General features: G+C 39.6%; 1 long non-coding RNA gene across 2 annotated transcripts in view; it reads left to right on the forward strand.

The window, feature by feature from the left end:
• Positions 1–18,411, forward strand: part of LOC130848197 (uncharacterized) — a 43,485-nt gene extending 25,074 nt beyond the window's left edge. The window contains exons 2-3 of one of the 2 annotated variants that reach the window (XR_009052558.1): positions 16,769–17,305; positions 17,403–18,411. This is a non-coding gene — a long non-coding RNA (uncharacterized LOC130848197). The remainder of the gene's footprint in view (positions 1–16,768; positions 17,306–17,402) is intronic. The other variant, XR_009052557.1, reaches the window with a different exon arrangement.
• The last annotated feature ends 4,889 nt before the right edge of the window (positions 18,412–23,300 follow it).

A 23,300-nucleotide genomic window follows, 5' to 3' on the forward strand; every position in this document is an offset into this window, starting at 1 on the left:
CCTGCAGTGTGGAAGCATGGAGTTCTAACCGCTAGTCTGCCAGGGAATTCCCCAGAATTCTCTGACACAAGGATCTTCCTACTCTGCCATCATGGCCGCTCCCCTGAATGTTTTTCTTAAATATGACATAAAATAAAAGTAAAAAGCAATTCCTTAAAATCAAAAGCAAAATGGAACAAAAACAAATTGTGTTTTGCATTGATGGCTGAACCATACAGAAATAAATTATTGCAACTAACTTTGAAGCAGAAATTTATTGTATGTTTCTTGTGTGATATCCTAAAGATAAAAAATAAGTGGGGACTTCCCTGGCGGTCCAGTGGTTAGGACTCTGCAGTTCCACTGCAGGGAGTGTGGGTCGATCCCTGGTCAGGGAACTAGAACCCCACTGCTGGGTGGTGAGGCCAAAATATTAAAAAAATATATAAAAATAAAAATAAGTAGAATTGACACTAAAAGTTACAAATTTTTCAGTAGTAACATTAATAATATTAATATTGTTCTGAAGTGAACATATATGTATGCTCACATATATACATGATTATGCAATTAAATAATCAATAGGTTAATAATTTAAATGGTTATACTAATGTCATTAGGGCCAGGATTTTCACTATAAGAGAGAAGAATTTCTCTTTTTTTTAATAAATTTATTTATTTATTTTATTTTTTATTTTCGGCTGCATTGGGTCTTTGTTGCTGCCCACGTGCTTTCTCTAGTTGTGGAGAGCAGGGGCTACTCTTTGTCATGGTGCACAGGCTTCTCGTTGCGGTGGCTTCTCTTCTAGAACATGGGCTCTAGGCTTGCGGGCTTCAGTAGTTGTGGCTCGTGGGCTCTAGAACACAGGCTTAGCAGTTGTGGCGCACAGGCTTAGTTGCTCTGAGGCATGTGGGATCTTCCTGGACCAGGGCTCGAACCCATATCCCCTGCATTGGCAGGTGGATTCTTTTTCTTTTTTCTTTAAGAACTTTTATTGACATACAATTGACATACAATAAACAGCATATATCCAAAGTGTACAATTTAATATTGTTTTTCTTATTAGTAATGTATATATGGCAATCCCAATCTCCCAATTCATCCAGCCCCAACCGTGCCCCCCCCCCCACTTTCCCCATTTGCTGTCCATATGTTTATTCGCTACATCTGTGTCTCTATTTCTGCCTTGTAAACTGGTTGATTTGCACCATTTTCCTATATTCTCCATATATGTGTTAATATACAATATTTGTTTTTCTCTTTCTGACTCACTTCACTCTGTATGAGAGTCTCTAGGTCCATCCATGTCTCTACAAATGTCCCAATTTCGTTCCTTTTCACAGCTGAGTAATATCCATTGTATGTATGTATCACATCTTCTTTATCCATTCATCTGTTGATGGACATTCAGGTTGCTTTCATGTCCTAGCTATTGTAGTGTGTAGAAGAGTTTCCAGCATCTATTAGCTCAAAATGGTATTATTATTTTTTTCTTTTCTTTTTTTTTTTTTTGGCACACAGGCTTAGTTGCTCTGTGGCATGTGGGATCTTCCTTCCTGGAGCAGGGATCAAACCCGTGTCCCCTGCATTGGCAGGCGGGTTCTCAACCACTGCGCCACCTAGGAAGCCCTCAAAATGGTATTATTTTTACTATTGTTATTATTAATATTGTCATTGGCAGTTAACTACACAGCAATTCAAATCAGTCCATTGGGTTGTCCTTCTGTACTGAAGGGATGGGACTTTAACATAGACCACAATGTGAAGTCTTCCATGCCAATGATGCCCTGGGAAAAATACCAGTATATACATATATATCTTAGGTGTGGGGATTAAATCCATGCACTGGCACCAAGTGAATAAAAAAGTGCATGTAAAATCCTTAGAGTGCCTGACACAGAATAGTATTCACATCATTATTACTGTTATTTCCTGAAGGAAGCAGGAAAAAGGTGATTTTATGCACTTAGCCCTTTAGTGCTGAGGCACTTTGCCTTCCCAGATCTCTGGCAACATGTTCTTGGCTTTCTTCCTTTTAGGAACACATGCCCTTTGGGATGATCTGTTAAGCTATAGACTAGCAGAGGGACTTCCCTGGTGGTCCAGTGGTAAAGAATCCACCTTCCAATGCAGGGGATATGGGTTCGATCCCTGGTCCTGGAACTAAGATCCCACATGCCACGTGGCAACTAAGCCCACGCACCACAACTAGTGACCCCCACTCGCCATAACTACTGAGCCTGTGTGATCCAACTAGAGAGAGAAAATCTGCACACCACAACTAGAGAGAAGCCTGCACGCTGCAATGAAGATCCCACATGCCACAACTGAGACCCCAAGCAGCCAAAAGCAAATATAAATAAATAAATAAATAAATAAAGTAAATATTAAAGAAAAAGATATAGACTTGTAGAGATGGAACCAGTGTTGCTCACTTGCAATGGGAAAATGCTTCTGATTCCAAAAATCTCATGTATGTCTTGGCACCTGCAGTGAACAGACTTGAGATTCTTTGAACAAACGAACATTCTTGACTTGTCCATGTGTCCGTGCTGCCCCACACCTCCAGGTGCTCTCCAATCCTTTGTGGACACCAACAGACCATTTTGTCCACTTATTGGTTTGGGGAGAGAAGAGTCTTTGACAGCATCGCTATGGCTGTGTTCGTATCTTTTAAAAATACCTTTATTGTTGAATAATGTAAATGGGCATAATTAAATGAGTACATAGAGTACAATTCTATGGGTTTGACACACGTATATGCCCATGAAACCATCACCATAACCACACTTAAGATATAGAATATTTCCTTAATTCCCAGAGCTTCTTTCTTTTCTTTTTTTTTTTTTTGGCCATGCCATGTGGCTTGCAGGACCTTAGCTCCCTGACCAGGGATTGAACCAGGACCCTCAGCAGTGAAAGTGCACAGTCATAACCACTGGACAGCCAAGGAATTCCTCTCCGCAGTGTTTCTTGATTTCTCTTTGTAGTCTGTTGCTACCCACTGCTAGCCTACTCAAGAGATGATGGGCTTTCTGTCACTATAGATTAGTTTCCACTATATAAATGTTAATCATAGTATATACATTTCATGTGGCATAATGTTAAGACTAAAACAACTTGTTCATATGTCAGTTGTTTGTTACTTTTTATTACTGAGTATTATTTCATTGTATAAACATACCACAATTTATCTATTCATCTGTTGATAGGTGTTTGGGTTGTTTTCTTTTTTCTCCTCCCTCCCTCCTTCCCTCTCTCTCCCTTTCTTTCTCTTTCTTTCTTTCTCTCTTTCTTTCTTTCTTTTCTTCTCTCTCCCTCCCTCCCTCCCTCCCTCCCTTCCTTCCTTCCTTTCTTCCTTCCTTTCTTTCTTTTTCTTTCTTTCTTCTTTCCCTTTCTTTCTTTCCTTCTCTTTCTTTCTTTCTTTCTTTCTTTCTTTCTTTCTTTCTTTCTTTCTTTCTTTCCTTCCTTCCTTCCTTCCTTCCTTCCTTCCTTCCTTCCTTCCTTCCTTCTTTCTTTCTTTCTTTCTTTCTTTCTTTCTTTCTTTCTTTCTTTCTTTCTTTCTTTCTTTCTTTCTTTCTTTCTTTTTCATATAGTAAGTAGAGCTACAATGGAGGGTCATGTGAAAACTTTGTACTGGATACATATTTTCACTTTTCTTGGTAAATACCTAGGAGGAAACAGCTGGATTGTATGGAAGGTGTATGTTTAACTGTATAAGAAACTGCTAAACTGTTTTATCTAGGCTGTTGTTTCATTTTACATTCCTACCAGCAAATCATGAGAGTTCCAGTTCCTCTAAAACTTCAACAATGCTTTGGGCAGTTGGTCTTTTTTTTTTTTCTTTTTGCCTTTTTAAAAAAAAAAAAAACTTTATTGGAGTATAATTGCTTTACACTGTTGTGCCACTTTCTGCTGTACAACAAAGTGAATCAGCTGTATTTATACATATATCCCCATATCCCCTCCCTCCCACCACTCCTTCCCACTCTCCCTATCCCAGCTCTCTAGGTCATCACCCATCATTGAGTTGATCTCCCTGTGTTATGCAGCTGCTTCCCACTAGCTATCTATTTTACATTTGGTAGTGTATATATGTCAATGCTACTTTCTAACGTCATCCCAGCTTCCCCTGCACCTCCCACACCCTTCGCCCCATGTCCTCAAATCTGTTCTCTACATCTGCATCATTATTCTTGCCCTGTCACTGGGTTCATCAGTACCATTTTTTTTGATTCCATGTATGTGAGTTAGCATACGGTATTTTTTTTTTTTTTCTCTTTCTGGCTTACTTCACTCTGTATGACAGATTCTAGGTCCATCCACCTCACTACAAATAACTCAATTTCATTCCTTTTTTATGACTGAGTAATATTCCATTGTATATATGTGCCACATCTTCTTTATCCATTCATCTGTTGATGGGCATTTAGGTTGCTTCCATGTCCTGGCTATTGTAACTAGTGCTGCAATGAACATTGTGGTACATGTTTCTTTTTGGATTATGGCTTTCTCAGGGTTTGTGCCCAGGAGTGGGATTGCTGGGTCATATGGTAATTCTATTTTTAGTTTTTTAAGGAACCTCCATACTGTTTTCTACAGTGGCTGTACCAATTTACATTCCCACCAACAGTGCAGGAGGGTTCCCTTTTCTCCACACTCTCTCCAGCATTTACTGTTTTTAGATTTTTTGATGATGGCCATTCTGACCAGTGTGAGATGATACATCATTGTAGCTTTGACTTGCATTTCTCTAATGATTAGTGATGTTGAGCATCTTTGCATGTGTTTGTTGGCCATCTGCATGTCTTCTTTGGAAAAATGTCTGTTTAGGTCTTTCACCCATTTGTGGATTGGATTATTTGCTTTTTTGATATTAAGCTGCATGAGCTGCTTGCATATTTTGGAGATTAATCTTTTGTCTGTTGCTTCATTGACAAATATTTTCTCCCATTCTGAGGGTTGCCTTCTTGTCTTGTTTATGGTTTCTTTTGCTGTGTAAAAGCTTTTAATTTTCATTAGGGCCCATCTATTTATTTTTTATTTTATTTCCATTATTCTAGGAAGTGGGTCACAAAGGATCTTGCTTTGATTTACGTCATAGAGTGTTCTGCCTTACATTTAGCTCTTTAATCTATTTTGAGTTTATTTTTGTGTATGGTGTTAGGAAGTGTTTAATTTCATTCTTTTACTTGTAGCTGTCCAATTTTCCCAGCACCACTTATTGAAGAGGCTATCTTTTCTCCATTGTATATTCTTGTGTCCTTTGTCAAAGACAAGGTGCCCATATGTGCATAGGTTTATCTCTGGGCTCTCTATTCTATCCCATTGATCTCTATTTCTGCTTTTGTTCCAGTAGCATACTGTCTTGATCACTGTAGCCTTGTAGTATAGTTTGAAGTCAGGGAGCTTGATTCTTCCAGCTCTGTCTTTCCTTCTCAAGATTGCTTTGCTATTTGGGGTCTTTTGTGTTTCCATACAAATTGTAACATTTCTTGTTCTACTTCTGTGAAATATGCCATTGGTAATTTGATAGGGATTGTGTTGAGTCTGTAAATTGCTTTGAATAGGATAGTCATTTTCACAGTGTTGATTATTCCAGTCCAAGAACATGGTATATATCCCCATCTGTTTGTATCATCTTTGATTTCTTTAATCAGTTTCTTACAGTTTTCTGCATACAGGTCTTTTGCCTCCTTAGGCAGGATGATTCCTAGGTATTTTATTATTTTTGTTACAGTGGTAAATGGGAGTATTTCTTTAATTTCTCTTTCTGCTCTTTCATTGTTAGTGTATAGGTATGCAAGAGATTTCTGTGGATTGATTTTATATCCTGCTACATTACTACATTCATTGATTAGTGCTAGCAGTTTTCTGGTAGCATCTTGAGGGTTTTCTACGTAAAATATCATGTCATCTGCAAAGAGTGACTATTTTACTTCTTTTCCAGTTTGGATTCCTTTTATTTCTTTTTCTTCTCTAATTGCTGTGGCTAAAATATCCAAAACTATGTTGAATAGTAGTGGTGAGAGCGGGCACCTTTGTCTTGTTCCTGTTCTTAGAGGGAATGCTTTCAGTTTTTCACCATTGAGAATGATGTTGGCTGTTGGTTTGTCATATATGACTTTTATTATGTTGAGGTAATTTCCTTCTATGCCCACTTTCTGAAGAGTTTTTATCATAAATCGGCGTTGAATTTTGTCAAAAGCTTTTTCTGCCTCTATTGAGATTATCATATGGTTTTCATCTTCAATTTGTTAATGTGATGTATCACATTGATTGATTTGTGTTTGTTGAAGAATCGTTGCATTCCAGGGGTAAACCCCACTTGATCATGGTGGATGATTTTTTAAATGTGCTGTTGGATTCCATTTGCTAGTATTTTGTTGAGGATTTTTGCATCTATATTCATCAGTGATATTGGCCTGTAATTTTCTATTTTGGGGACATCTTTGCCTGGTTTTGGTATCAGGGTGAGGGTGGCCTCATAGAATGAGTTTCAGAGTGTTCCTCCTTTTGCTATATTTTGGAAGAGTTTGAGAAGGATAGGTGTTAGCTGTTCTCTAAGTGTTTGATAGAATTCAGCTGTGAAGTCATCTGGCCCTGGGCTTTTTTTCTGATGAGAGATTTTATTTATTTATTTATTTATTTTTTGGGGGGTACACCAGGTTCAATCATCCGTTTTTATACACATATCCCCATCTTCCCTCCCTTCCTTGACGCCCCCCCCAAGCCCCCCCCACCCTCCCCACCCCAGTCCTCAAAGGCATCTTCCATCCTCGAGTTGGACTCCCTTTGTTATACAACAACTTCCCACTAACTATTTTACAGTTGGTAGTATATATATGTCTGTGCTACTCTCTCGCTTCGTCTCAGTTTCCCCTTCACCCCCCGCCCCCTCCCATACCTCGAGTTCTCCAGTCCATTCTCTGTATCTGCTTCCTTGTTCTTGTCACTGAGTCCAACAGTACCATTTTTAGATTCCGTATATGTGAGTTAGCATACAATATTTGTCCTTCTCTTTCTGACTTACTTCACTCTGTATGACAGACTGTAGTTCTATCCACCTCATGACATATAGCTCCATCTCATCCCTTTTTATAGCTGAGTAATATTCCATTGTATATATATGCCACATCTTCTGTATCCATTCATTTGTTGATGGGCATTTAGGTTGCTTCCATGTCCTGGCTATTGTAAAGAGTGCTGCAATAAACATTATGGTACAAGTTTCTTTTGGGATTATGGTTTTCTTTGGGTATATGCCCAGGAGTGGGATGACTGGATCATATGGTAGTTCTATTTGTAGTTTTTTAAGGAACCTCCAAATTGTTTTCCATAGTGGCTGTACCAATTTACAGTCCCACCAACAGTGCAGGAGAGTTCCTTTTTCTCCACACCCTCTCCAACATTTGTTGTTTCCAGACTTTGTGATGATGGCCATTCTGACTGGTGTGAGGTGATACCTCATTGTGGCTTTGACTTGCATTTCTCTGATGATTAGTGATGTGGAGCATCTTTTCATGTGTTTGTTGGCCATCTGTATGTCTTCTTTGGAGAAATGTCTATTTAGGTCTTCTGCCCATTTGTGGATTGGGTTATTTGCTTTTTTGGTATTAAGCTGCATGAGCTGCTTGTATATTTTGGAGGTTAATCCTTTGTCCGTTGTTTCATAGGCAATTATTTTTTCCCACTCTGAGGGTTGCCTTTTAGTCTTGTTTATGGTTTCTTTTGCTGTGCAAAAGCTTTTAAGTTTCATGAGGTCCCATTCATTTATTCTTGATTTTATGTCCATGATTCTAGGAGGTGGGTCAAAAAGGATGGCGCTTTGATGGATGTCATAGAGTCTTCTGCCTATGTTTTCCTCTAGGAGTTTGATAGTGTCTGGCCTTCCATGTAGGTCTTTAATCCATTTGGAGTTTATTTTTGTGTATGGTGTTAGGAAGTGTTCTAATTTCATCTTTTACATGTTGCTGTCCAGTTCTCCCAGCACCACTTATGGAAGAGGCTGTCTTTTTTCCATTGTATATTCTTGCCTCCTTTGTCAAAGATAAGGTGCCCATATGTGTTTGGGCTTACTTCTGAGTTCTCTATTCTATTCCATTGATCTTCCTTTCTATTTTTGTGCCAGTACCATACTGTCTTGATCACTATGGCCTTGTAGTATAGTTTGAAGTCAGGAAGCCTGATTCCACCAACTCTATTTTTCCTTCTCAAGATTGCTTTGGCTATTCGGGGTCTTTTGCATTTCCATACAAATCGTAAGATTTCTTGCTCTAGTTCTGTGAAAAATGCCATTGGTAATTTGATCGGGATTGCATTGAATCTGTAAATTGCTTTGGGTAGTACAGACATTTTCACGATGTTGATACTTCCAATCCAGGAACATGGTATGTCCCTCCATCTGTTTGTGTCGTCTTTGATTTCTTTCATCAATGTCTTAAAGTTTTCTGCATACAGATCTTTTGCCTCCTTAGGCAGGTTTATTCCTAGGTATTTTATTCTTTTGGTTGCAATGGTGAATGGGAGAGTTTCCTTAATTTCTCTTTCTGCTCTTCCGTTGTTAGTGTATAGGAATGCAAGAGATTTCTGTGCATTCATTTTGTATCCTGCTACTTTACTAAACTCATCAATTAGTGCTAGCAGTTTTCTGGTAGAGTCTTTAGGGTTTTCTATATATAATATCATGTCATCTGCAAAGAGGGACAATTTTACTTCTTCTTTTCCAATTTGGATTCCTTTGATTTCTTTTTCTTCTCTGATTGCCGTGGCTAAAACTTCCAAAACTATGTTGAATAATAGTGGTGAGAGTGGACACCCTTGTCTTGTTCCTGTTCTTAGAGGGAATTCTTCCAGTTTTTCTCCACTGAGAACAATGTTGGCTTTTGTTTTGTCATATATGGCTTTTATTATGTTGAGGTAATTTCCTTCTATGCCCATCTTCTGGAGAGCTTTTATCATAAATGGATGTTGAACTTTGTCAAAAGCTTTTTCTGCATCTATTGAAATGATCATATGGTTTTTATCCTTCAATTTGTTGATATGATGTATCACATTGATTGATTTGCGTATATTGAAGAATCCTTGCATCCCAGGGATAAACCCCACTTGATCATGGTGTATGATTTTTTTAATGCGCTCTTGCAGTCTGTTAGCTAGTATTTTGTTGAGGATTTTTGCATCTATATTCATCAGTGATATTGGTCTATAGTTTTCTTTTTTTGTGACATCTTTGCCTGGTTTTGGTGTCAGGGTGATGGTAGCCTCGTAGAATGAGTTTGGGAGTGCTCCGCCTTCTGCAATATTTTGGAAGAGTTTGAGAAGGATAGGTGTTAACTCTTCTTGAAATGTTTGATAGAATTCGCCTGTGAACCCATCTGGTCCTGGGCTTTTGTGTGTTGGGAGATTTTTAATCACTGCCTCAATTTCCGTACTTGTGATTGGTCTGTTCATGGTTTCTATTTCTTCCTGGTTCAGTCTTGGAAGATTGTATTTTTCTAAGAATGTATCCATTTCTTCCAGGTTATCCAATTGATTGGCATATAGTTGCTTGTAGTAGTCGCTCATGATCTTTTGTATTTCTGAGGTGTCCGTTGTTACTTCTCCTTTTTCATTTCTAATTCTGTTGATTTGCATCTTCTCCCTTTTTTTCTTGATGAGTCTGGCTAATGGTTTATCAATTTTGTTAATCTTCTCAAAGAACCAGCTTTTAGTTTTATTTATTTTTCTTATGGTTTCTTTCCTTTCTTTTTCATTTATTTCTGCTCTGATCTTTATGATTTCTTTTCTTCTGCTCACTTTAGGGTTTCTTTGTTCTTCTTTCTCTAGTTGTTTTAGGTGTAAGGTTAGGTTGTTTATTCGATCATTTTCTTGTTTCTTAAGGTAGGACTGTATTGCTATAAACTTCCCCCTTAGAACTGCTTTTGCTGCATCCCATAGGTTTTGGGTTGTTGTGTTTTCGTTGTCATTTGTTTCTAGATATTTTTTGATTTCCTCTTTGATTTCTTTAGTGATTCCTTGGTTGTTTAAGAGTGAATTGTTTAGCCTCCATGTGTTTGTCTTTTTTGCAGTTTTTTTCCTGTAATTGATATCTAGTCTCATGGCGTTGTGGTCTGAGAAGATGCTTGATATGATTTCAATTTTCTTGAATTTGCTGAGGTTTGATTTGTGACCGAAGATGTGATCTATCCTGGAAAATGTTCCGTGTGCACTTGAGAAGAACGTGTATTCTGTCGTTTTTGGATGGAATGTCCTATAAATATCAATTAAGTCGAGATGGTCTAATGTGTCATTTAAAGCTTGTGTGTCTTTATTTATTTTCTGTTTGGATGATCTGTCCATTGATGTAAGTGGGGTGTTCAAGTCTCCCACTATTATTGTGTTACTGTCGATGTCCCCTTTTATAGCTGTTAGCATTTGCCTTATGTATTGAGGTGCTCCTATATTGGGGGCATAGATATTTACCATTGTGATATGTTCTTCTTGGATGGATCCCTTGATCATTATGTAGTGTCCTTCCTTGTCTCTTTTAATAGTCTTTACTTTCAAGTCTAATTTGTCTGATATGAGTATTGCTACTCCAGCTTTCTTTGGACTTCCATTTGCATGGAATATCTTTTTCCATCCCTTTCCTTTCAGTCTATATGTATCCCTTGGTCTGAAGTGGGTTTCTTGTAGGCAGCATATAGAAGGGTCTTGTGTTTGTATCCATTCAGCCAGTCTGTGTCTTTTGGTTGGAGCATTTAATCCATTTACATTTAAGGTGATTATTGACATGTGTGTTCCAATTACCATTTTCTTAATTGTTTTAAGTTTGTATTTGTAGGTGTTTTCCTTTTCTTGTGTTTCCTACTTAGAGAAGTTCCTTTAGCACTTGTTGTAAGGCTGGTTTGGTGGTGCTGAATTCTCTTAACTTTTGTTTGTCTGGAAAGCTTTTGATTTCTCCCTCAAATCTGAATGAGATTCTTGCTGGGTAGAGTATTCTTGGCTGTAGGTTTCTCTCTTTCAGGACTTTCAGGATATCCTGCCATTCCCTTCTGGCCTGCAGAGTTTCTGCAGAAAGGTCAGCTGTTATCCTGATGGGTTTTCCCTTATATGTTGTTTGTTGCTTTTCTCTTGCTGCTTTTCATATTTTTTCTTTGTGTTTAGTTGTCGTTAGTTTGATTAATATGTGTCTCAGTGTATTTCTCCTTGGGTTTATTCTGTATGGGACTGTCTGTGCTTCTTGGCCTTGGTTAATTATTTCCTTTCCCATGTTGGGGAAGTTTTCCACTATAACCTCTTCAAATATTTTCTCAGACCCTTTCTTGTTTTCTTCTTCTTCTGGGATGCCTATAATTCGAATGTTGGTACGCTTAATGTTATCAGTGAGGTCTCTGAGACTGTCTTCTAATCTTTTTATTATTTTTTCTTTTTCCTGCTCTGTGGCAGTTATTTCCCCCATTCTATCTTCCAACTCACTTATTCGTTCTTCTGCCTCAGTCATTCTGCTGGTTAGAGCATCTAGAGTATTTTTAATTTCAGTTATTTTGTTATCCATTGCTGTTTGTTTTTCTGAGTTCTTATGAACTGTTTCTTGTACTTTCTCTATTTTGTTATCGAGATTTTGTATCATTTTTACTATCATTACTCTAAATTCCTTTTCAGGCATTTTTCCTATTTCCTCCTCATTTATTTGGTCTTGTGGGTTTTTTTCTTGCTCCTTTGCCTGCATGGTGTTTCTTTGTTTCCTCATGGTTGTCCAAACTTTTGGGGTTGCTTGTCCTTGGGTTTTTTTTGCGTTATTCTGTGACCAGCAGAGGTTCCTTTATTGTTCGTCTGTAAGCGTCGGTGTGTGGGGACGGAGAGGGTACAACAGTGGCTCCTTCTCCAGGGAGGGAGTGAGCAGTGGCACACTGATGTCTCAGTCAGGCTTGGAGGTGCCTGTTGCAGAGGGCGCCGGTGGCTCAGGCGTAAACAGAAAGTCTTAGAGTTGGGCCTCTCTCGGGGGTTTTTTTCTTTTCTTTTTTTTTTTTCTCTCGGCAGCCTCCCTGCTGCTGGCATTGCAAGGGGTTTTAATCTAGCCCCACCCGAGTGCCTGAGGGTACTGTTATCCCTGAGCGCCTTAGGTGGCCCGCAGGGCGTCTCTCCACTGCCTGTTGCAGAGGCGCCGAAAGAGAGAGAGAGGCTATGCGTGTGGCTCCTCCCAGCCGCCAGTGAGCCTGCAGCCTCCAGCCGCCATCATGGCCGGGCAGCTCTCAGGAACGGGCACTCCTCTCCGCGGGCCTCCTCCCTCCTGTCCTCTCGGTCCGTCACCCTACCGGCAACAATGTTTCCCACACTGAACCAGCTCTCCTGCTCCCACACTCCCGCTCTTGGACCCTCCGTTCAGCCGCGGATCGATGTCTTGGTCCGGGAACGCTGAGCTGCGCTGTGGACCCTCCGAATGTTTCTCACTCCCTCCCGTCTGCCACAGCTCCGCCGCTTCACCCTCTTTGAGCCCTCATAGATGCCTCCCTACTGGCTGTGTCGGGCTCCCCGCAGTCCCATCCGGTGTCCGAGGCCGTCTGCTGGTGTTCAGCTGGTTCTCTGTGAGAATGACTGCGTCCTTCCGTGCATTCCCAATGCATCTGTGGGGAGGGATGCACTCCACGTCTCTCTACTTCGCCGCCATCTTTTCCTCCTCCTGTAATTTACTTTGATGAGAGATTTTTAATCACATTCTCAATTTCAGTGCTTGTGATTGGTGTTTTCATATTTTCTATCTCTTCCTGGTTCAGTCTTGGAAGATTGTACTTTTCTAAGAATTTATTCATTTCTTCCAGGTTATCCAATTTATTGACATAGAGTTGCTTGTAGTAGTCTCTCATGATCTTTTGTATTTCTGCAGTGTTGGTTGTTACTTCTCCTTTTTCATTTCTAATTCTGTTGATCTGCATCTTCTCCCTTTTTTTTCCTGATGAGTGTGGCTAATGGTTTATCAATTTTATCTTTTCAAAGAACCAGCTTTTAGTTTCATTAATTTTTGCTATTGTTTCCTCCCTTTCTTTTTCATTTATTTCTGCTCTGATCTTTATGATTTCTTTCCTTCTGCTCACTTTGGGGTTATTTTGTTCTTCTTTCTCTAATTGTTTTAGGTGTAAGGTTAGGTTGTTTATTTGAGATTTTTCTTGTTTCATGAGTTAGGACTGTATTGCTATGAACTTCCCTCTTAGAACTGCTTTTGCTGCATCCCATAGGTTTTGGGTCATTGTGTTTTCATTGTCATTTGTTTCTAGGTATTTTTTTGATTTCCCCTTTGATTTCTTCAGTGATTTCTTCATTGTTTAATAGCATATTGTTTAGCCTCCTTGTGTTTGTATTCTTTACAGTTTTTTCCCCTGTAATTGATATCTAGTCTCATGGTGATGTGGTCAGAGAAGATGCTTGATATGATTTCAGTTTTCTTGAATTTACTGAGGCTTGATTTGTGACCCCAGATGTGATCTATCCTGGAGAATGTTCCATGTGTGCTTGAGAAGAAATTGTATTCTTTTAAATTTTAGCTAATCTGTGGATGTGAAGAGTTATCTTGTGGTTTTAATTTGCATTTTCATGATGACTAAAGATGTTGAGTCTCTTTTCATGTGTTTATTGTTTATTTCTATGTCTTTCATGTGTAAAAGTACCACCACCACCAACAACAACAAACATATTGCACAATTAATAGGGTAGATTGAAAACTAAAGACGCTCTAGAACACTGTACAGTCACTGTGGGCTTTTAGGTATGGTGAAGGGCAAAGTCCACAGAGACAGCACTACAGACCCAGCACTACAGATCCAGCCTTCCCCTTACTGGAAATGTGTGCAAAATGTTGAACAATTCAAACAATGAAAATGAGATCCAAAGAATAGTTTTATAAAACAACATTAACAAATAGGAAAAAAATAAGACAGTCTCAATGTCTAGCACTAGGATAAGGTTATATAAATTATGATCTAATAGTGTGTTGCTATTCTAGGCGCCATTAACACAATCAGTATCTCATACACTCACACACACAGGAGAATACTAAAATAAATGGATAAAATATAAAGCATAAAATAGTGCACAACTGCTGATTAGAACATGTAAATCTTTGTTTACACATTCAATATGCAACATATGTGAGATTTGTAAGGATATAGAAAGACAAATTTAAAAGGGAAAACAAAATATCAAAAACTATTTTATGGCCATCGAATTAGAGATCAAATCTCTGAAATTAACTTTCTGCTTCACATGATCTGAATTAAAAGTAAACCTGGCCTGCATTCAGGTCCACATTCCTCTGCATGTTTCCTATCTGACTCTGAGCAGACTGCTCCACTTCCCTGATTAATCTGTATCTAAGGAACAAGCTACCACCTTTAGAATGCTTCCTAAAGGAGTAAATAGAACAATGTTTGCAGAGTATCTCAGCACAATAGCGGCTACATAATATGTAGATCAGCATCCTTTTTCTTGCAAAAGTTATTACCTCTCAACTCACCCACCAACTTCCAAAATCCCTCCATACCATTTATCTGCTCAGAATGGAAACCTAACTTAGTCCTTCCAAGAATTATTTTCCACAGTACATCTGTTGTATACATAGGACGTGCAAAGCATTATTTCCCAAATTGAACAGACTCCCTCTCCTTTGACATAAATGTCAATACAAAGCTTGGCAATTTCTATCTAAAACCAACAAGAGCATTTGATTTTTCCCACCCTGTTGTGGGAGAAAAAGGAGGAGATGACTGTCACAGTGATTCTCCCCAGTGAGATGAGTCCTCACCTGAAACATTGTCTCTACTCAGAAGGGTCCCTAAGAACAAATGAGAATCAGCAGACTTTTCCGGAATGTGAACTTCTCTTTATCCTGGCACGTATACCCCGGAGCTGCAAAGGGTGTTTTGTTAATTATTCTACAGAAATAGCTAAGTTGACGCTGTTAATTTAGACTTTGTCTCTTTAAAAACAGAAGGGAGAAGCTTCTGCTAGCTGGTGCAGAGTCCAGGGGCATCTAGTCCTTCCTTCTGAGTCACATGTTCTGCTCTTCCTGCAAATTTTGGAGTCTGGTTGTAACTTGGGATTTATCATCTGATCCTACCATTTACCAGTTGTGTGTCTTTGACCAAGCCATCTAATGTTTCAGTGCCTCTGTTTCCTTATCTATGGGTGAGGTGAATAATATTAATATTACCCACTCGTACTAGGTTTTTGTGTTTTTAAGTTAAATGGGCTAACATTTGTGAAATGCTTAGGTAAGTGACTGACAATTATAAAATTATATTAATGTCTCTTAAATGAAACAAAGCAAAACAAAAGTACCCACATGTAGGGTGAGTTGCATATGTAAGTGTGTCTCAAAATACTGAGTGAAAGGCTTTTTCCCTGTGGTTACAGATACAACCCCTTTTGATATGATCATTCTAATGTGACATAATGAAGAGAAGAATGTCAGAAAAAGATGACATACGGTCCTACTACACCACCCTACACAGTCCTACACAGTGTCAGCTTTTCCTAGAAACGTCCTCACCAAATTCCTCATTTATGTTGACTCAAGGTGGCCATTCCTAACTAGCTCATTATATATAAGTGAAGATGCTCAAGTCACAGTGTTAGATAAGATTTTGCCTTAATTGGGGATTTCTGGTATGCAAGGAAAACATTCGTGTCAAAACATGATCTGTAGTCAGATAGCTTAGCATACATAATGTATCTTGCAAACAGAGATAAAAGTATGGAGGCAAATTACTCTTATCTTATCAGGGAACTAACTTAGGAAACGAAGGAGTGTCCTATAGTAAAAGCATAGAAAGCCAGGAGGAATTTTATTTATCTTACATATAGATTGTTCCAGCTCACCTCTGGTGTTAATCCAGTGTGTTTGCAACCACACAGATTCTTACCTTTTGGCCAAAGAGAATTCAAGGCTGTTCTATTACCCTTGACTCTGTGGGCTAAAGAACATAAACTAGTTTGTTATGGTTGCATAGATTGAAGTGTGTTCTTTATTACAATAGTCATTACGAAGGACCGTCATAGATGACCACTTGGAGCTGGAGGTGTCCCATCAGCTAGCAGGTACATCTCCAGGTGTACTTGACCGTTTCAGACTCTTTGAAAGGACACCTAGTCCACTGGGGAGTTGTGGAGGAAATACATTGGAATCGCCTGAGATTCCCACAGTCCTGGCTTAGCAGAGAAGAACCTGATTCCCTTGTAGGTTAAGAAATCAGGAGGTATGGGTAAGTTGACTAATTCTGTGGGTTTTTCTTATCAGAGTTATGTCATGAAAGAAATTCCTGATTCTGAGGAATACTTGTATGTCTGTCTTCACAGCACAAGGATATTTTCTTTCTGTAGTATTTGTCCGAGAGAAGTATCATACACGGCTTAGTACCATCCTGACTTTTTTCTATGTCTAAGAAATTTAAACCTTTTATCATTTCATTAGGAATAACTCAAGGTTTCAAATGTCTGAGTGTTGGGATTCAGTTTGTAGTATTACTACAAAGAAAATACCTCTCAACATTGACAAAGGGCTAGTCTGGTTGAAGGTAGGGGTGATTCAAATTATTAGCTTGAGTTATAATATTTGGTAATCTTGAACAAATTTGGTCAATTCTTATCAACAAGACTTTCCAAAGGTAATTTTTCAGCAAAAATTCCATGAATGTTTATTAACTATCTATTTAATATTTGGGAAGGCTAGTTGATCAGAAAATCATTGCTCAAAATTAAATTTCATAGCATCAGTTGAACACATGTCCATTATTTGTGGATTTTTTTTTTCAGGTGCTGCCACGTACAGAGATTCTTTAAGTTGACTGGACCAGCAATAATTTGGAAGAAGTAAATTACAGAGTCAGGATGGGATTGTCCTTATAACCTTAACAAGGATTATTTGCAATTAAGGGAAACATTTTGTGGAGAATCAGAATTGTATAATCTGAAACTGGAAAAAAGAATAATATAATCAAAACAACAAAGGACAAAAGTATGTAAAGGAGAATGGGACTATCAGTAGTTGGAGACATCTGGGAGAATTTTAGTTCAGTGGTTTTGATACAAGCACATTAATTGATGCAGATTTCTGGTTTTGGTTTTGTTTGTTTTGAGGCAATGTGTGTGGACCATCTGCTTTCAGAGGTTCCCTGGAAAACTTACTTTTAAGACTCTTGGTATATTTTCTAATTCTTAGCATCTGAGGATAAGTCCTTGGAAACTTACAGATGAACTGGTCCTCAGGAATACCTATAGAGTCCCGTCAAGGCAGATTCCAAGGAAGTCTTCCTCAGATTTCTTTTCCAGAATCACCTGCTTTTAGATCATGTAGGGATTAATTATGTAACTGATGAGTACAGGCGGCCTGGTCCTATTGAAGAGAGCATTGAATGTACTGAACTCTTCTTTTTTCTATATTTACCAGGTCACATTGTGAAATATTGGAATTTAGTATTGATGGAGCTATTTCGTGTGACACGGGCCTGCCAGTGAGCAGATCATACTCATATAGTATGGGACATAATGGGAGAGCACTCAGCAATAAAATGAATGAAATACTGACACACAGACAACATGGATTAAGTCTCATAGGCATTTGGTGAATGGGAATCCCAGGCATAAAAGAGGACTCAATATAGGATGCTAATTTTATGAAGTTCAAGAATTTGAAAAACTAATCACTGGAGAGATCTTAACTGTGGTTACCTCTGGTTGGGATGTAGATTGACTGGCAAACAACATGGAAGAACTTTCAGAAGTGATAGAATTGTTTTATTTTTTGAAAGGGATGCAGGTTTCATGAGTGGCAGTAAGCTTGTTTCAGCCCCACAGAACTATAATTTAAGAACTTGGTGATTGTTAATGACACCTCAATTTCAAAGTGAGAAAGGGAGAGAATCTCTGTGTATTAAAAATCAAGAGTTGGTGTATGTCCAAACGTTTCCGTAATTTGTCATTTTAATTAAATACTGTTTTGCCTATCGTTATGATTGTTAAGTTTAAGACCTTTCCTGAGAACTTTGATGGTATCACTTCTCTGTTTGCTAACTATCTGGGGCTGTCATGAGAAGTCTGAAGTCAGTGTGATTCTTACTCTTCTTATCATAACCAGTTTATCCCCTCTCTCTGGAAACTGGTAGGATACTGTCTTTATCTTTGGTGCTTGGAAATTTCACAGTAATATATCTAATGAGTTCTTTTCACATTAGATCTTAAGTGAATTATTTCAATCTTAAGTCGTTCCTCACTTTTGGAGAACCTGCTGCTTCTTCCAATGCTTCTGCCACTTCTTCTTTTTCTTCCTTTTACTTTGTTTTCATCACTCCATTTGCTCCGTTCTCATTTTTTGGAATGCCATTTAGATGGATGTTCAAACTTATCATTGTTACTCGGGTATCTTATATTTTCTTTCATATTTTCCATCCCATTTTCATTCTGTGGAATGTTCTGAGATGTATCCTCTACCAGAACTTCTTAACTTTCTAATTATCTATCAACTGTGTCCACTTTTCTACTTGGTCCGCCTATTGAGATTTTTATTCAAAGTTCCAGTATTGAAATTCCAAAATCTCTAATTGATTCCTTTTTATGAATGTAACATAAAATATCAAGAGCTATGCTTTTCTAAAGTCTCCTCATTACTCTATATCTCTTTCAGCAGGTGTGAATTCACCCACAAGTGAAGTTTGATGCTTTTCTTTCCTGGATTTCTTTTTATCTGTGAGTTTGAGAGTTCCTATTCACAATTTTAAAAGAATTACTGCTGCATACCATTGATTTTTGGAGAATGGAACAGGAGTGTTACAAGCTGTGGCAATAGTTTGCCCCATTTATGTGAGGCCCTCCCCTCTTCTAAGGGCCAGAGCTCTCTGTTGCTTCCAGTCCTCAAAGCCCCTCCCCTGCCTTCCTCCCCCACAATTGCCTTCTGCTCTAGTTACACTCACATTTGCAAAATGCTTAGCAAAAAACAGGAGGGAATCAAAGATCAACCAGCCAAGCTTGCTCAATGTAACTCTGACCAGTAACAGGCCTTAGTTAGGTTCATTGCACTTTGGTTGTCTATTGACTCTGGGCTGATTCTGCTCTGCATTCTCTTCTAGCTGACATTTCACGCATATATTTCTTACACTTTTATATCCCCATAGCCTTGGTCCTTTTCATTCTCCAGCTTACAGGAATTCCTCAACACATCTGGAGCATCAATAAATTCTTTTTCTCTTCCCCGACTCCTATTGATGTTAATTTGATAATTTAATGAGGCTTAGGCGGAGGATAACTGGGCTCCATCTGCCATCTTGAGCCAATTCTCTAACTTGGATTTATGCAATCTTTTCCCTATTTTTTACAAGTGCATACATTTTAACCTGCATTTTAAAAAAGGGAAACCAAAATCTACAGTGTTGATGTGATTTCCCTATTATCATCCACTGAGTGGCAGAGCCATGCTTGTAATTCAGACACACTCCTGACCCCTAATCCCAAATTTTTACCATATTACCCAGAGTACTCGCTTTAGGCATGTTAAAGCAATATTCTGTAACTATACAACATGGAGCAGTTATAATGCTCTTCTACATGCATCGTGTTATCTTTTCCTCACAAAAGCCCTTGATATAGCATTATTATTTACCCCAAACAGTAAATCTTGCAATTAAAACAAAGTTACCAAGACAATTGAACAATGCCACTCAGGGCCTGGAGACTTCAAGTCTCTAGACAGGCATGAGCTTAAATCTCGGGGTATCTTGGATATTTCTTTGCCACCTACCTCAAACAATAAGGCAATCAGCATGTGAAAAGGATATCCAAATAATCCATCCAAAGGCTGGAAAGTCTTGTTTCCCATAAACGATCTTGTCTTTATCTCTAAGCACATGGGATTGCTCCTTTTCATTCTTTTTCTTTTTTTCTTTTTTTTCTGTTCAGGGACAGTAATTTCCATTACTCTGTCTTTCAGCTCACTGATCTGTTCTTCTGCCTCACTTAGTCTACTATTGATTCCTTCCAGCATATTTTTCATTTCAGTTATTGTAGTTTTCATCTTTGTTGGATTGTTTTTTAAATTTTCTCTTTGTTAAAAATTTCTGAGTACTTGGTCTGTGCATCCCTTCTCCTCCCAAGTCCCTTGATCACCTTTATGGCTACTACTCTGAATTCCTTCTTGGGCACATCTCCATGTCACTTGGTTCTTCTTCTGGGGTTTTATCTTGTTCCTTTACCTGAAACATGTTCCTCTCCTGCCTCATTCTAAGTTGCTATTTGTATTTTTATATATGTGGTAGGCTAGTTACATTTCTCAACCTTGGAGAAGTGACCCTTTGTAGAAGGTGTCCTATGCCTCCCAGCAGTGCAATCCCCTCTTGTTATCCAAACTATGAGCTCTACGGGTCCCCCCTAAGAGGGCTACTTGGGTTTTCCTGCTGCGGTGGGCTATGTGGGCAGTCAGGTAGGCCCCTATCTGGTTGGTGGCCAGGTCCTGCCTTGTGTGGATGTAGCTTGCTGCTGTCTTGCAGGGCCTTGTCATGAGGTGGCTGGCTGTAGAACCCCAGAAGGCCCTGGGGTGGGTGCTGGGTCACTGGTGGGTGGAGTCAGGATCCCAAAGACTCTGGGCCTGTTGCCCACACACTGGTTGGTGAAGCCAGATCCTGGGGTTAGTGCCAGATGACTGGTAGGCATAGATGGTTCCTAGAGTCTGGCTCAGGGATTGTGGGAAAACATTCAGATGTTTTTCTGAAGCCTTGAGAATGTAACAGAAAATACAGCTAAAAGTAATTAAAATACATTGGCTGAGCAACTGGGTACAGGACATGCTGCCTGTGCAGCAGAGGATCGAGGGTTGCGGACTTAGGAAAGCCGGGTCAGTGCAAGTTAGAATGCTGCTTGAGCACCCACTGATTGTTCTTCTGTTGTTCCTGCAAAAGACCACTGCCCCCAATCATGTGAGCCCCTTTGTACAAAGAGAAATTTGGTTATTTCAAAGAAAACATTGATTGTGGGACACAACTGGGAATGTGGCAATCTTATGCTATCTTACTTTCTGAATGCCGAGAGCTCAATAAATCAATGTGGGATGAATCAGCAGGGCTCTTGATCCTAGAGGCCTTGAGTCCCCCGGTCCCATCTTTCTCTTAAGTCTGTCTTTGTGTTTCTTTATGCTTTGCGGCATTCGTCGTTTGCCCCGACTTACCGAGCCTGTCTTGGCAAGTGGCGCCCAACTTGGGGCTCGAGGGGCTCGAATGACGAAGGCTCACGAAAAGTGAAATTAAAAATTGGGAAGTGCTGTGAAGCCCCGAGAGGGGAGTGAGAGGCCTCTGGAAATTCCCTGCCCGTAAGTAAATCTCTCAGGTATTTTGTTTTCGGGGTAAAATATGGGAAATGCAGAAAGTTCACACTAAGATCGACCTTATGTATGCCTGTTACCGCAGCTCCTGAGGGCAGGGGGAGCAAAAACAAGTGAAGGTCGATTATTAGAGCTTTTGCAAATGATTGAGAAACATTGTACGTGGTTTCCTTCTTTGGGCACACTGGACTTGCGCACTTGGGAAAAGGTTGGTAGTGAACTTAAAAAACTACACTCTAAAGGGACCCCTATACCTGTTTCAGTTTGGTCAACAAGGGCTCTAATTAAGTCTGTACTAGAGCCTCTACAAACTCCTGAGAGCCCAGACAATAGCCTTGATGAAGAAGCTGGTCCCTCAGAGGACTGACTGGCATATGAGGTGCCAGAGGGAAGTGGAAAACAAAAGGGAATACAAAGGGCTGATGAATTAAGACCCTTGGCTCCCCCATTTGTTGAGGAGGGCAATCTTCCTCTACCGCCACCTTCTCCACCTTATTTAATGCCACCTGCAGGAGCTCTTGCCTTTCCCATAGTCAAAGGACACTCAGTTTTATCACCCTTACAGAAGGGCATTTTGCAGGCTAGGCAAGCTGGAGATTTGGAAGCTACGCAGATGGCGTTCCTGGTGACTATTCATGAAAGAGTGGCACCTGGAGTGGACCCTAATAATCCCAATGGAATTTATGGGGCAATACATGAGCTGATCCCTTTGAAAATATTGAAATAATTAAAGCAAGCAGTGCAAAACTATGGAGTGAATCCTCCATTCACCACAGGAATCATACAGGGATTAGCCGAAGGCTCTCATTTGATTCCAGCTGATTGGGCAATGTTGGCTTGTTTTTTTACAATTCAAACCTTGGTGGTGTGATCATGCTGAAACTATGGCAAGCCATAACCAAGCAAGGCAGATTCCTATCTCCTTGGATCAATTGATAGGTAATGGAAATTGGGGAAGGGTTCAAGATTAGATCTGGTGGAAGATCAGGCCATAGAACAGGTGAGGCATTGTTGCCTAAGAGCCTGGGAAAAAAGAGAAGCTAAAGGGCAAGCTCCTGTCTCTTTTCAAAAAATCATACAGGGGGCTTCCTAGGTGATGCAGTAGTTAAGAATCTGCCTGCCAATACAGGGGACACGGGTTCGATCCCTGCTCCAGGAAGATCCCACATGCTGTGGAGCACCTAAGCCCATGTGCCACAACTACTGAGTCCATGTGCTGCAACTACTGAAGCCCACGCACCTAGAGCCCGTGCTCCACAAGAGAAGCCAAGGCAATGAGGAGCCCACGCACCACAGTGAAGAAGAGTAGCCCCCACTCACCGCAACTAAAAGAAAGCCCATGCACAGCAAAGAAGACCCAACACAACCAATAAAATAAGAAATAAATAAATAAATTAAAAAAAAAAATACAGGGGGCAAAAGAGCTCTATACTGAATTTATTGCCAGATTACAAGAGGCTATCAAGTGACAGATCACTAATGCTGAGGCCGCTGATACTATTTTACAATTAATGGCCTTTGAAAATGCAAATACAGATTGTAAGAAGGCCATTGGACCTATGAAAGGGAAGGTATTTCCCATTCCAGCTGAAGGTAATGTACACAGAGAAGGTCTTGGATTTCAGTCTTTTCACTAGTGGCCACTGTTCGTAAAAGCTTACTGCTTCCCCCAGCACCAGTCCCATTGACCTGGAAAACCAATACACCTGTTTGGGTTGAGCAGTGGCCTTTAGCCACAGAAAAGTTAGAAGCTCTAACAGAATTAGTGCCTGAATAGTTAGAAAAGGGACATATTGAAGAACTTTTAGCCCATGGAACTCTCCAGTATTTCCAATAAAGAAAAAAACTGGTAAATGGCATTTATTAACAGATCTCAGGGGAGTCATTGCAGTTATACAACCAATGGGGGTATTACAACCAGGCCTCCCATCACCTAATATGATCCCTGCTCATTGGCCTTTCATAGTTATTGATCTAAAAGAC

The sequence above is a fragment of the Hippopotamus amphibius genome, chromosome 3, assembly GCF_030028045.1.
Source record: "Hippopotamus amphibius kiboko isolate mHipAmp2 chromosome 3, mHipAmp2.hap2, whole genome shotgun sequence".
In the NCBI taxonomy this organism is placed as follows: domain Eukaryota; kingdom Metazoa; phylum Chordata; class Mammalia; order Artiodactyla; family Hippopotamidae; genus Hippopotamus; species Hippopotamus amphibius.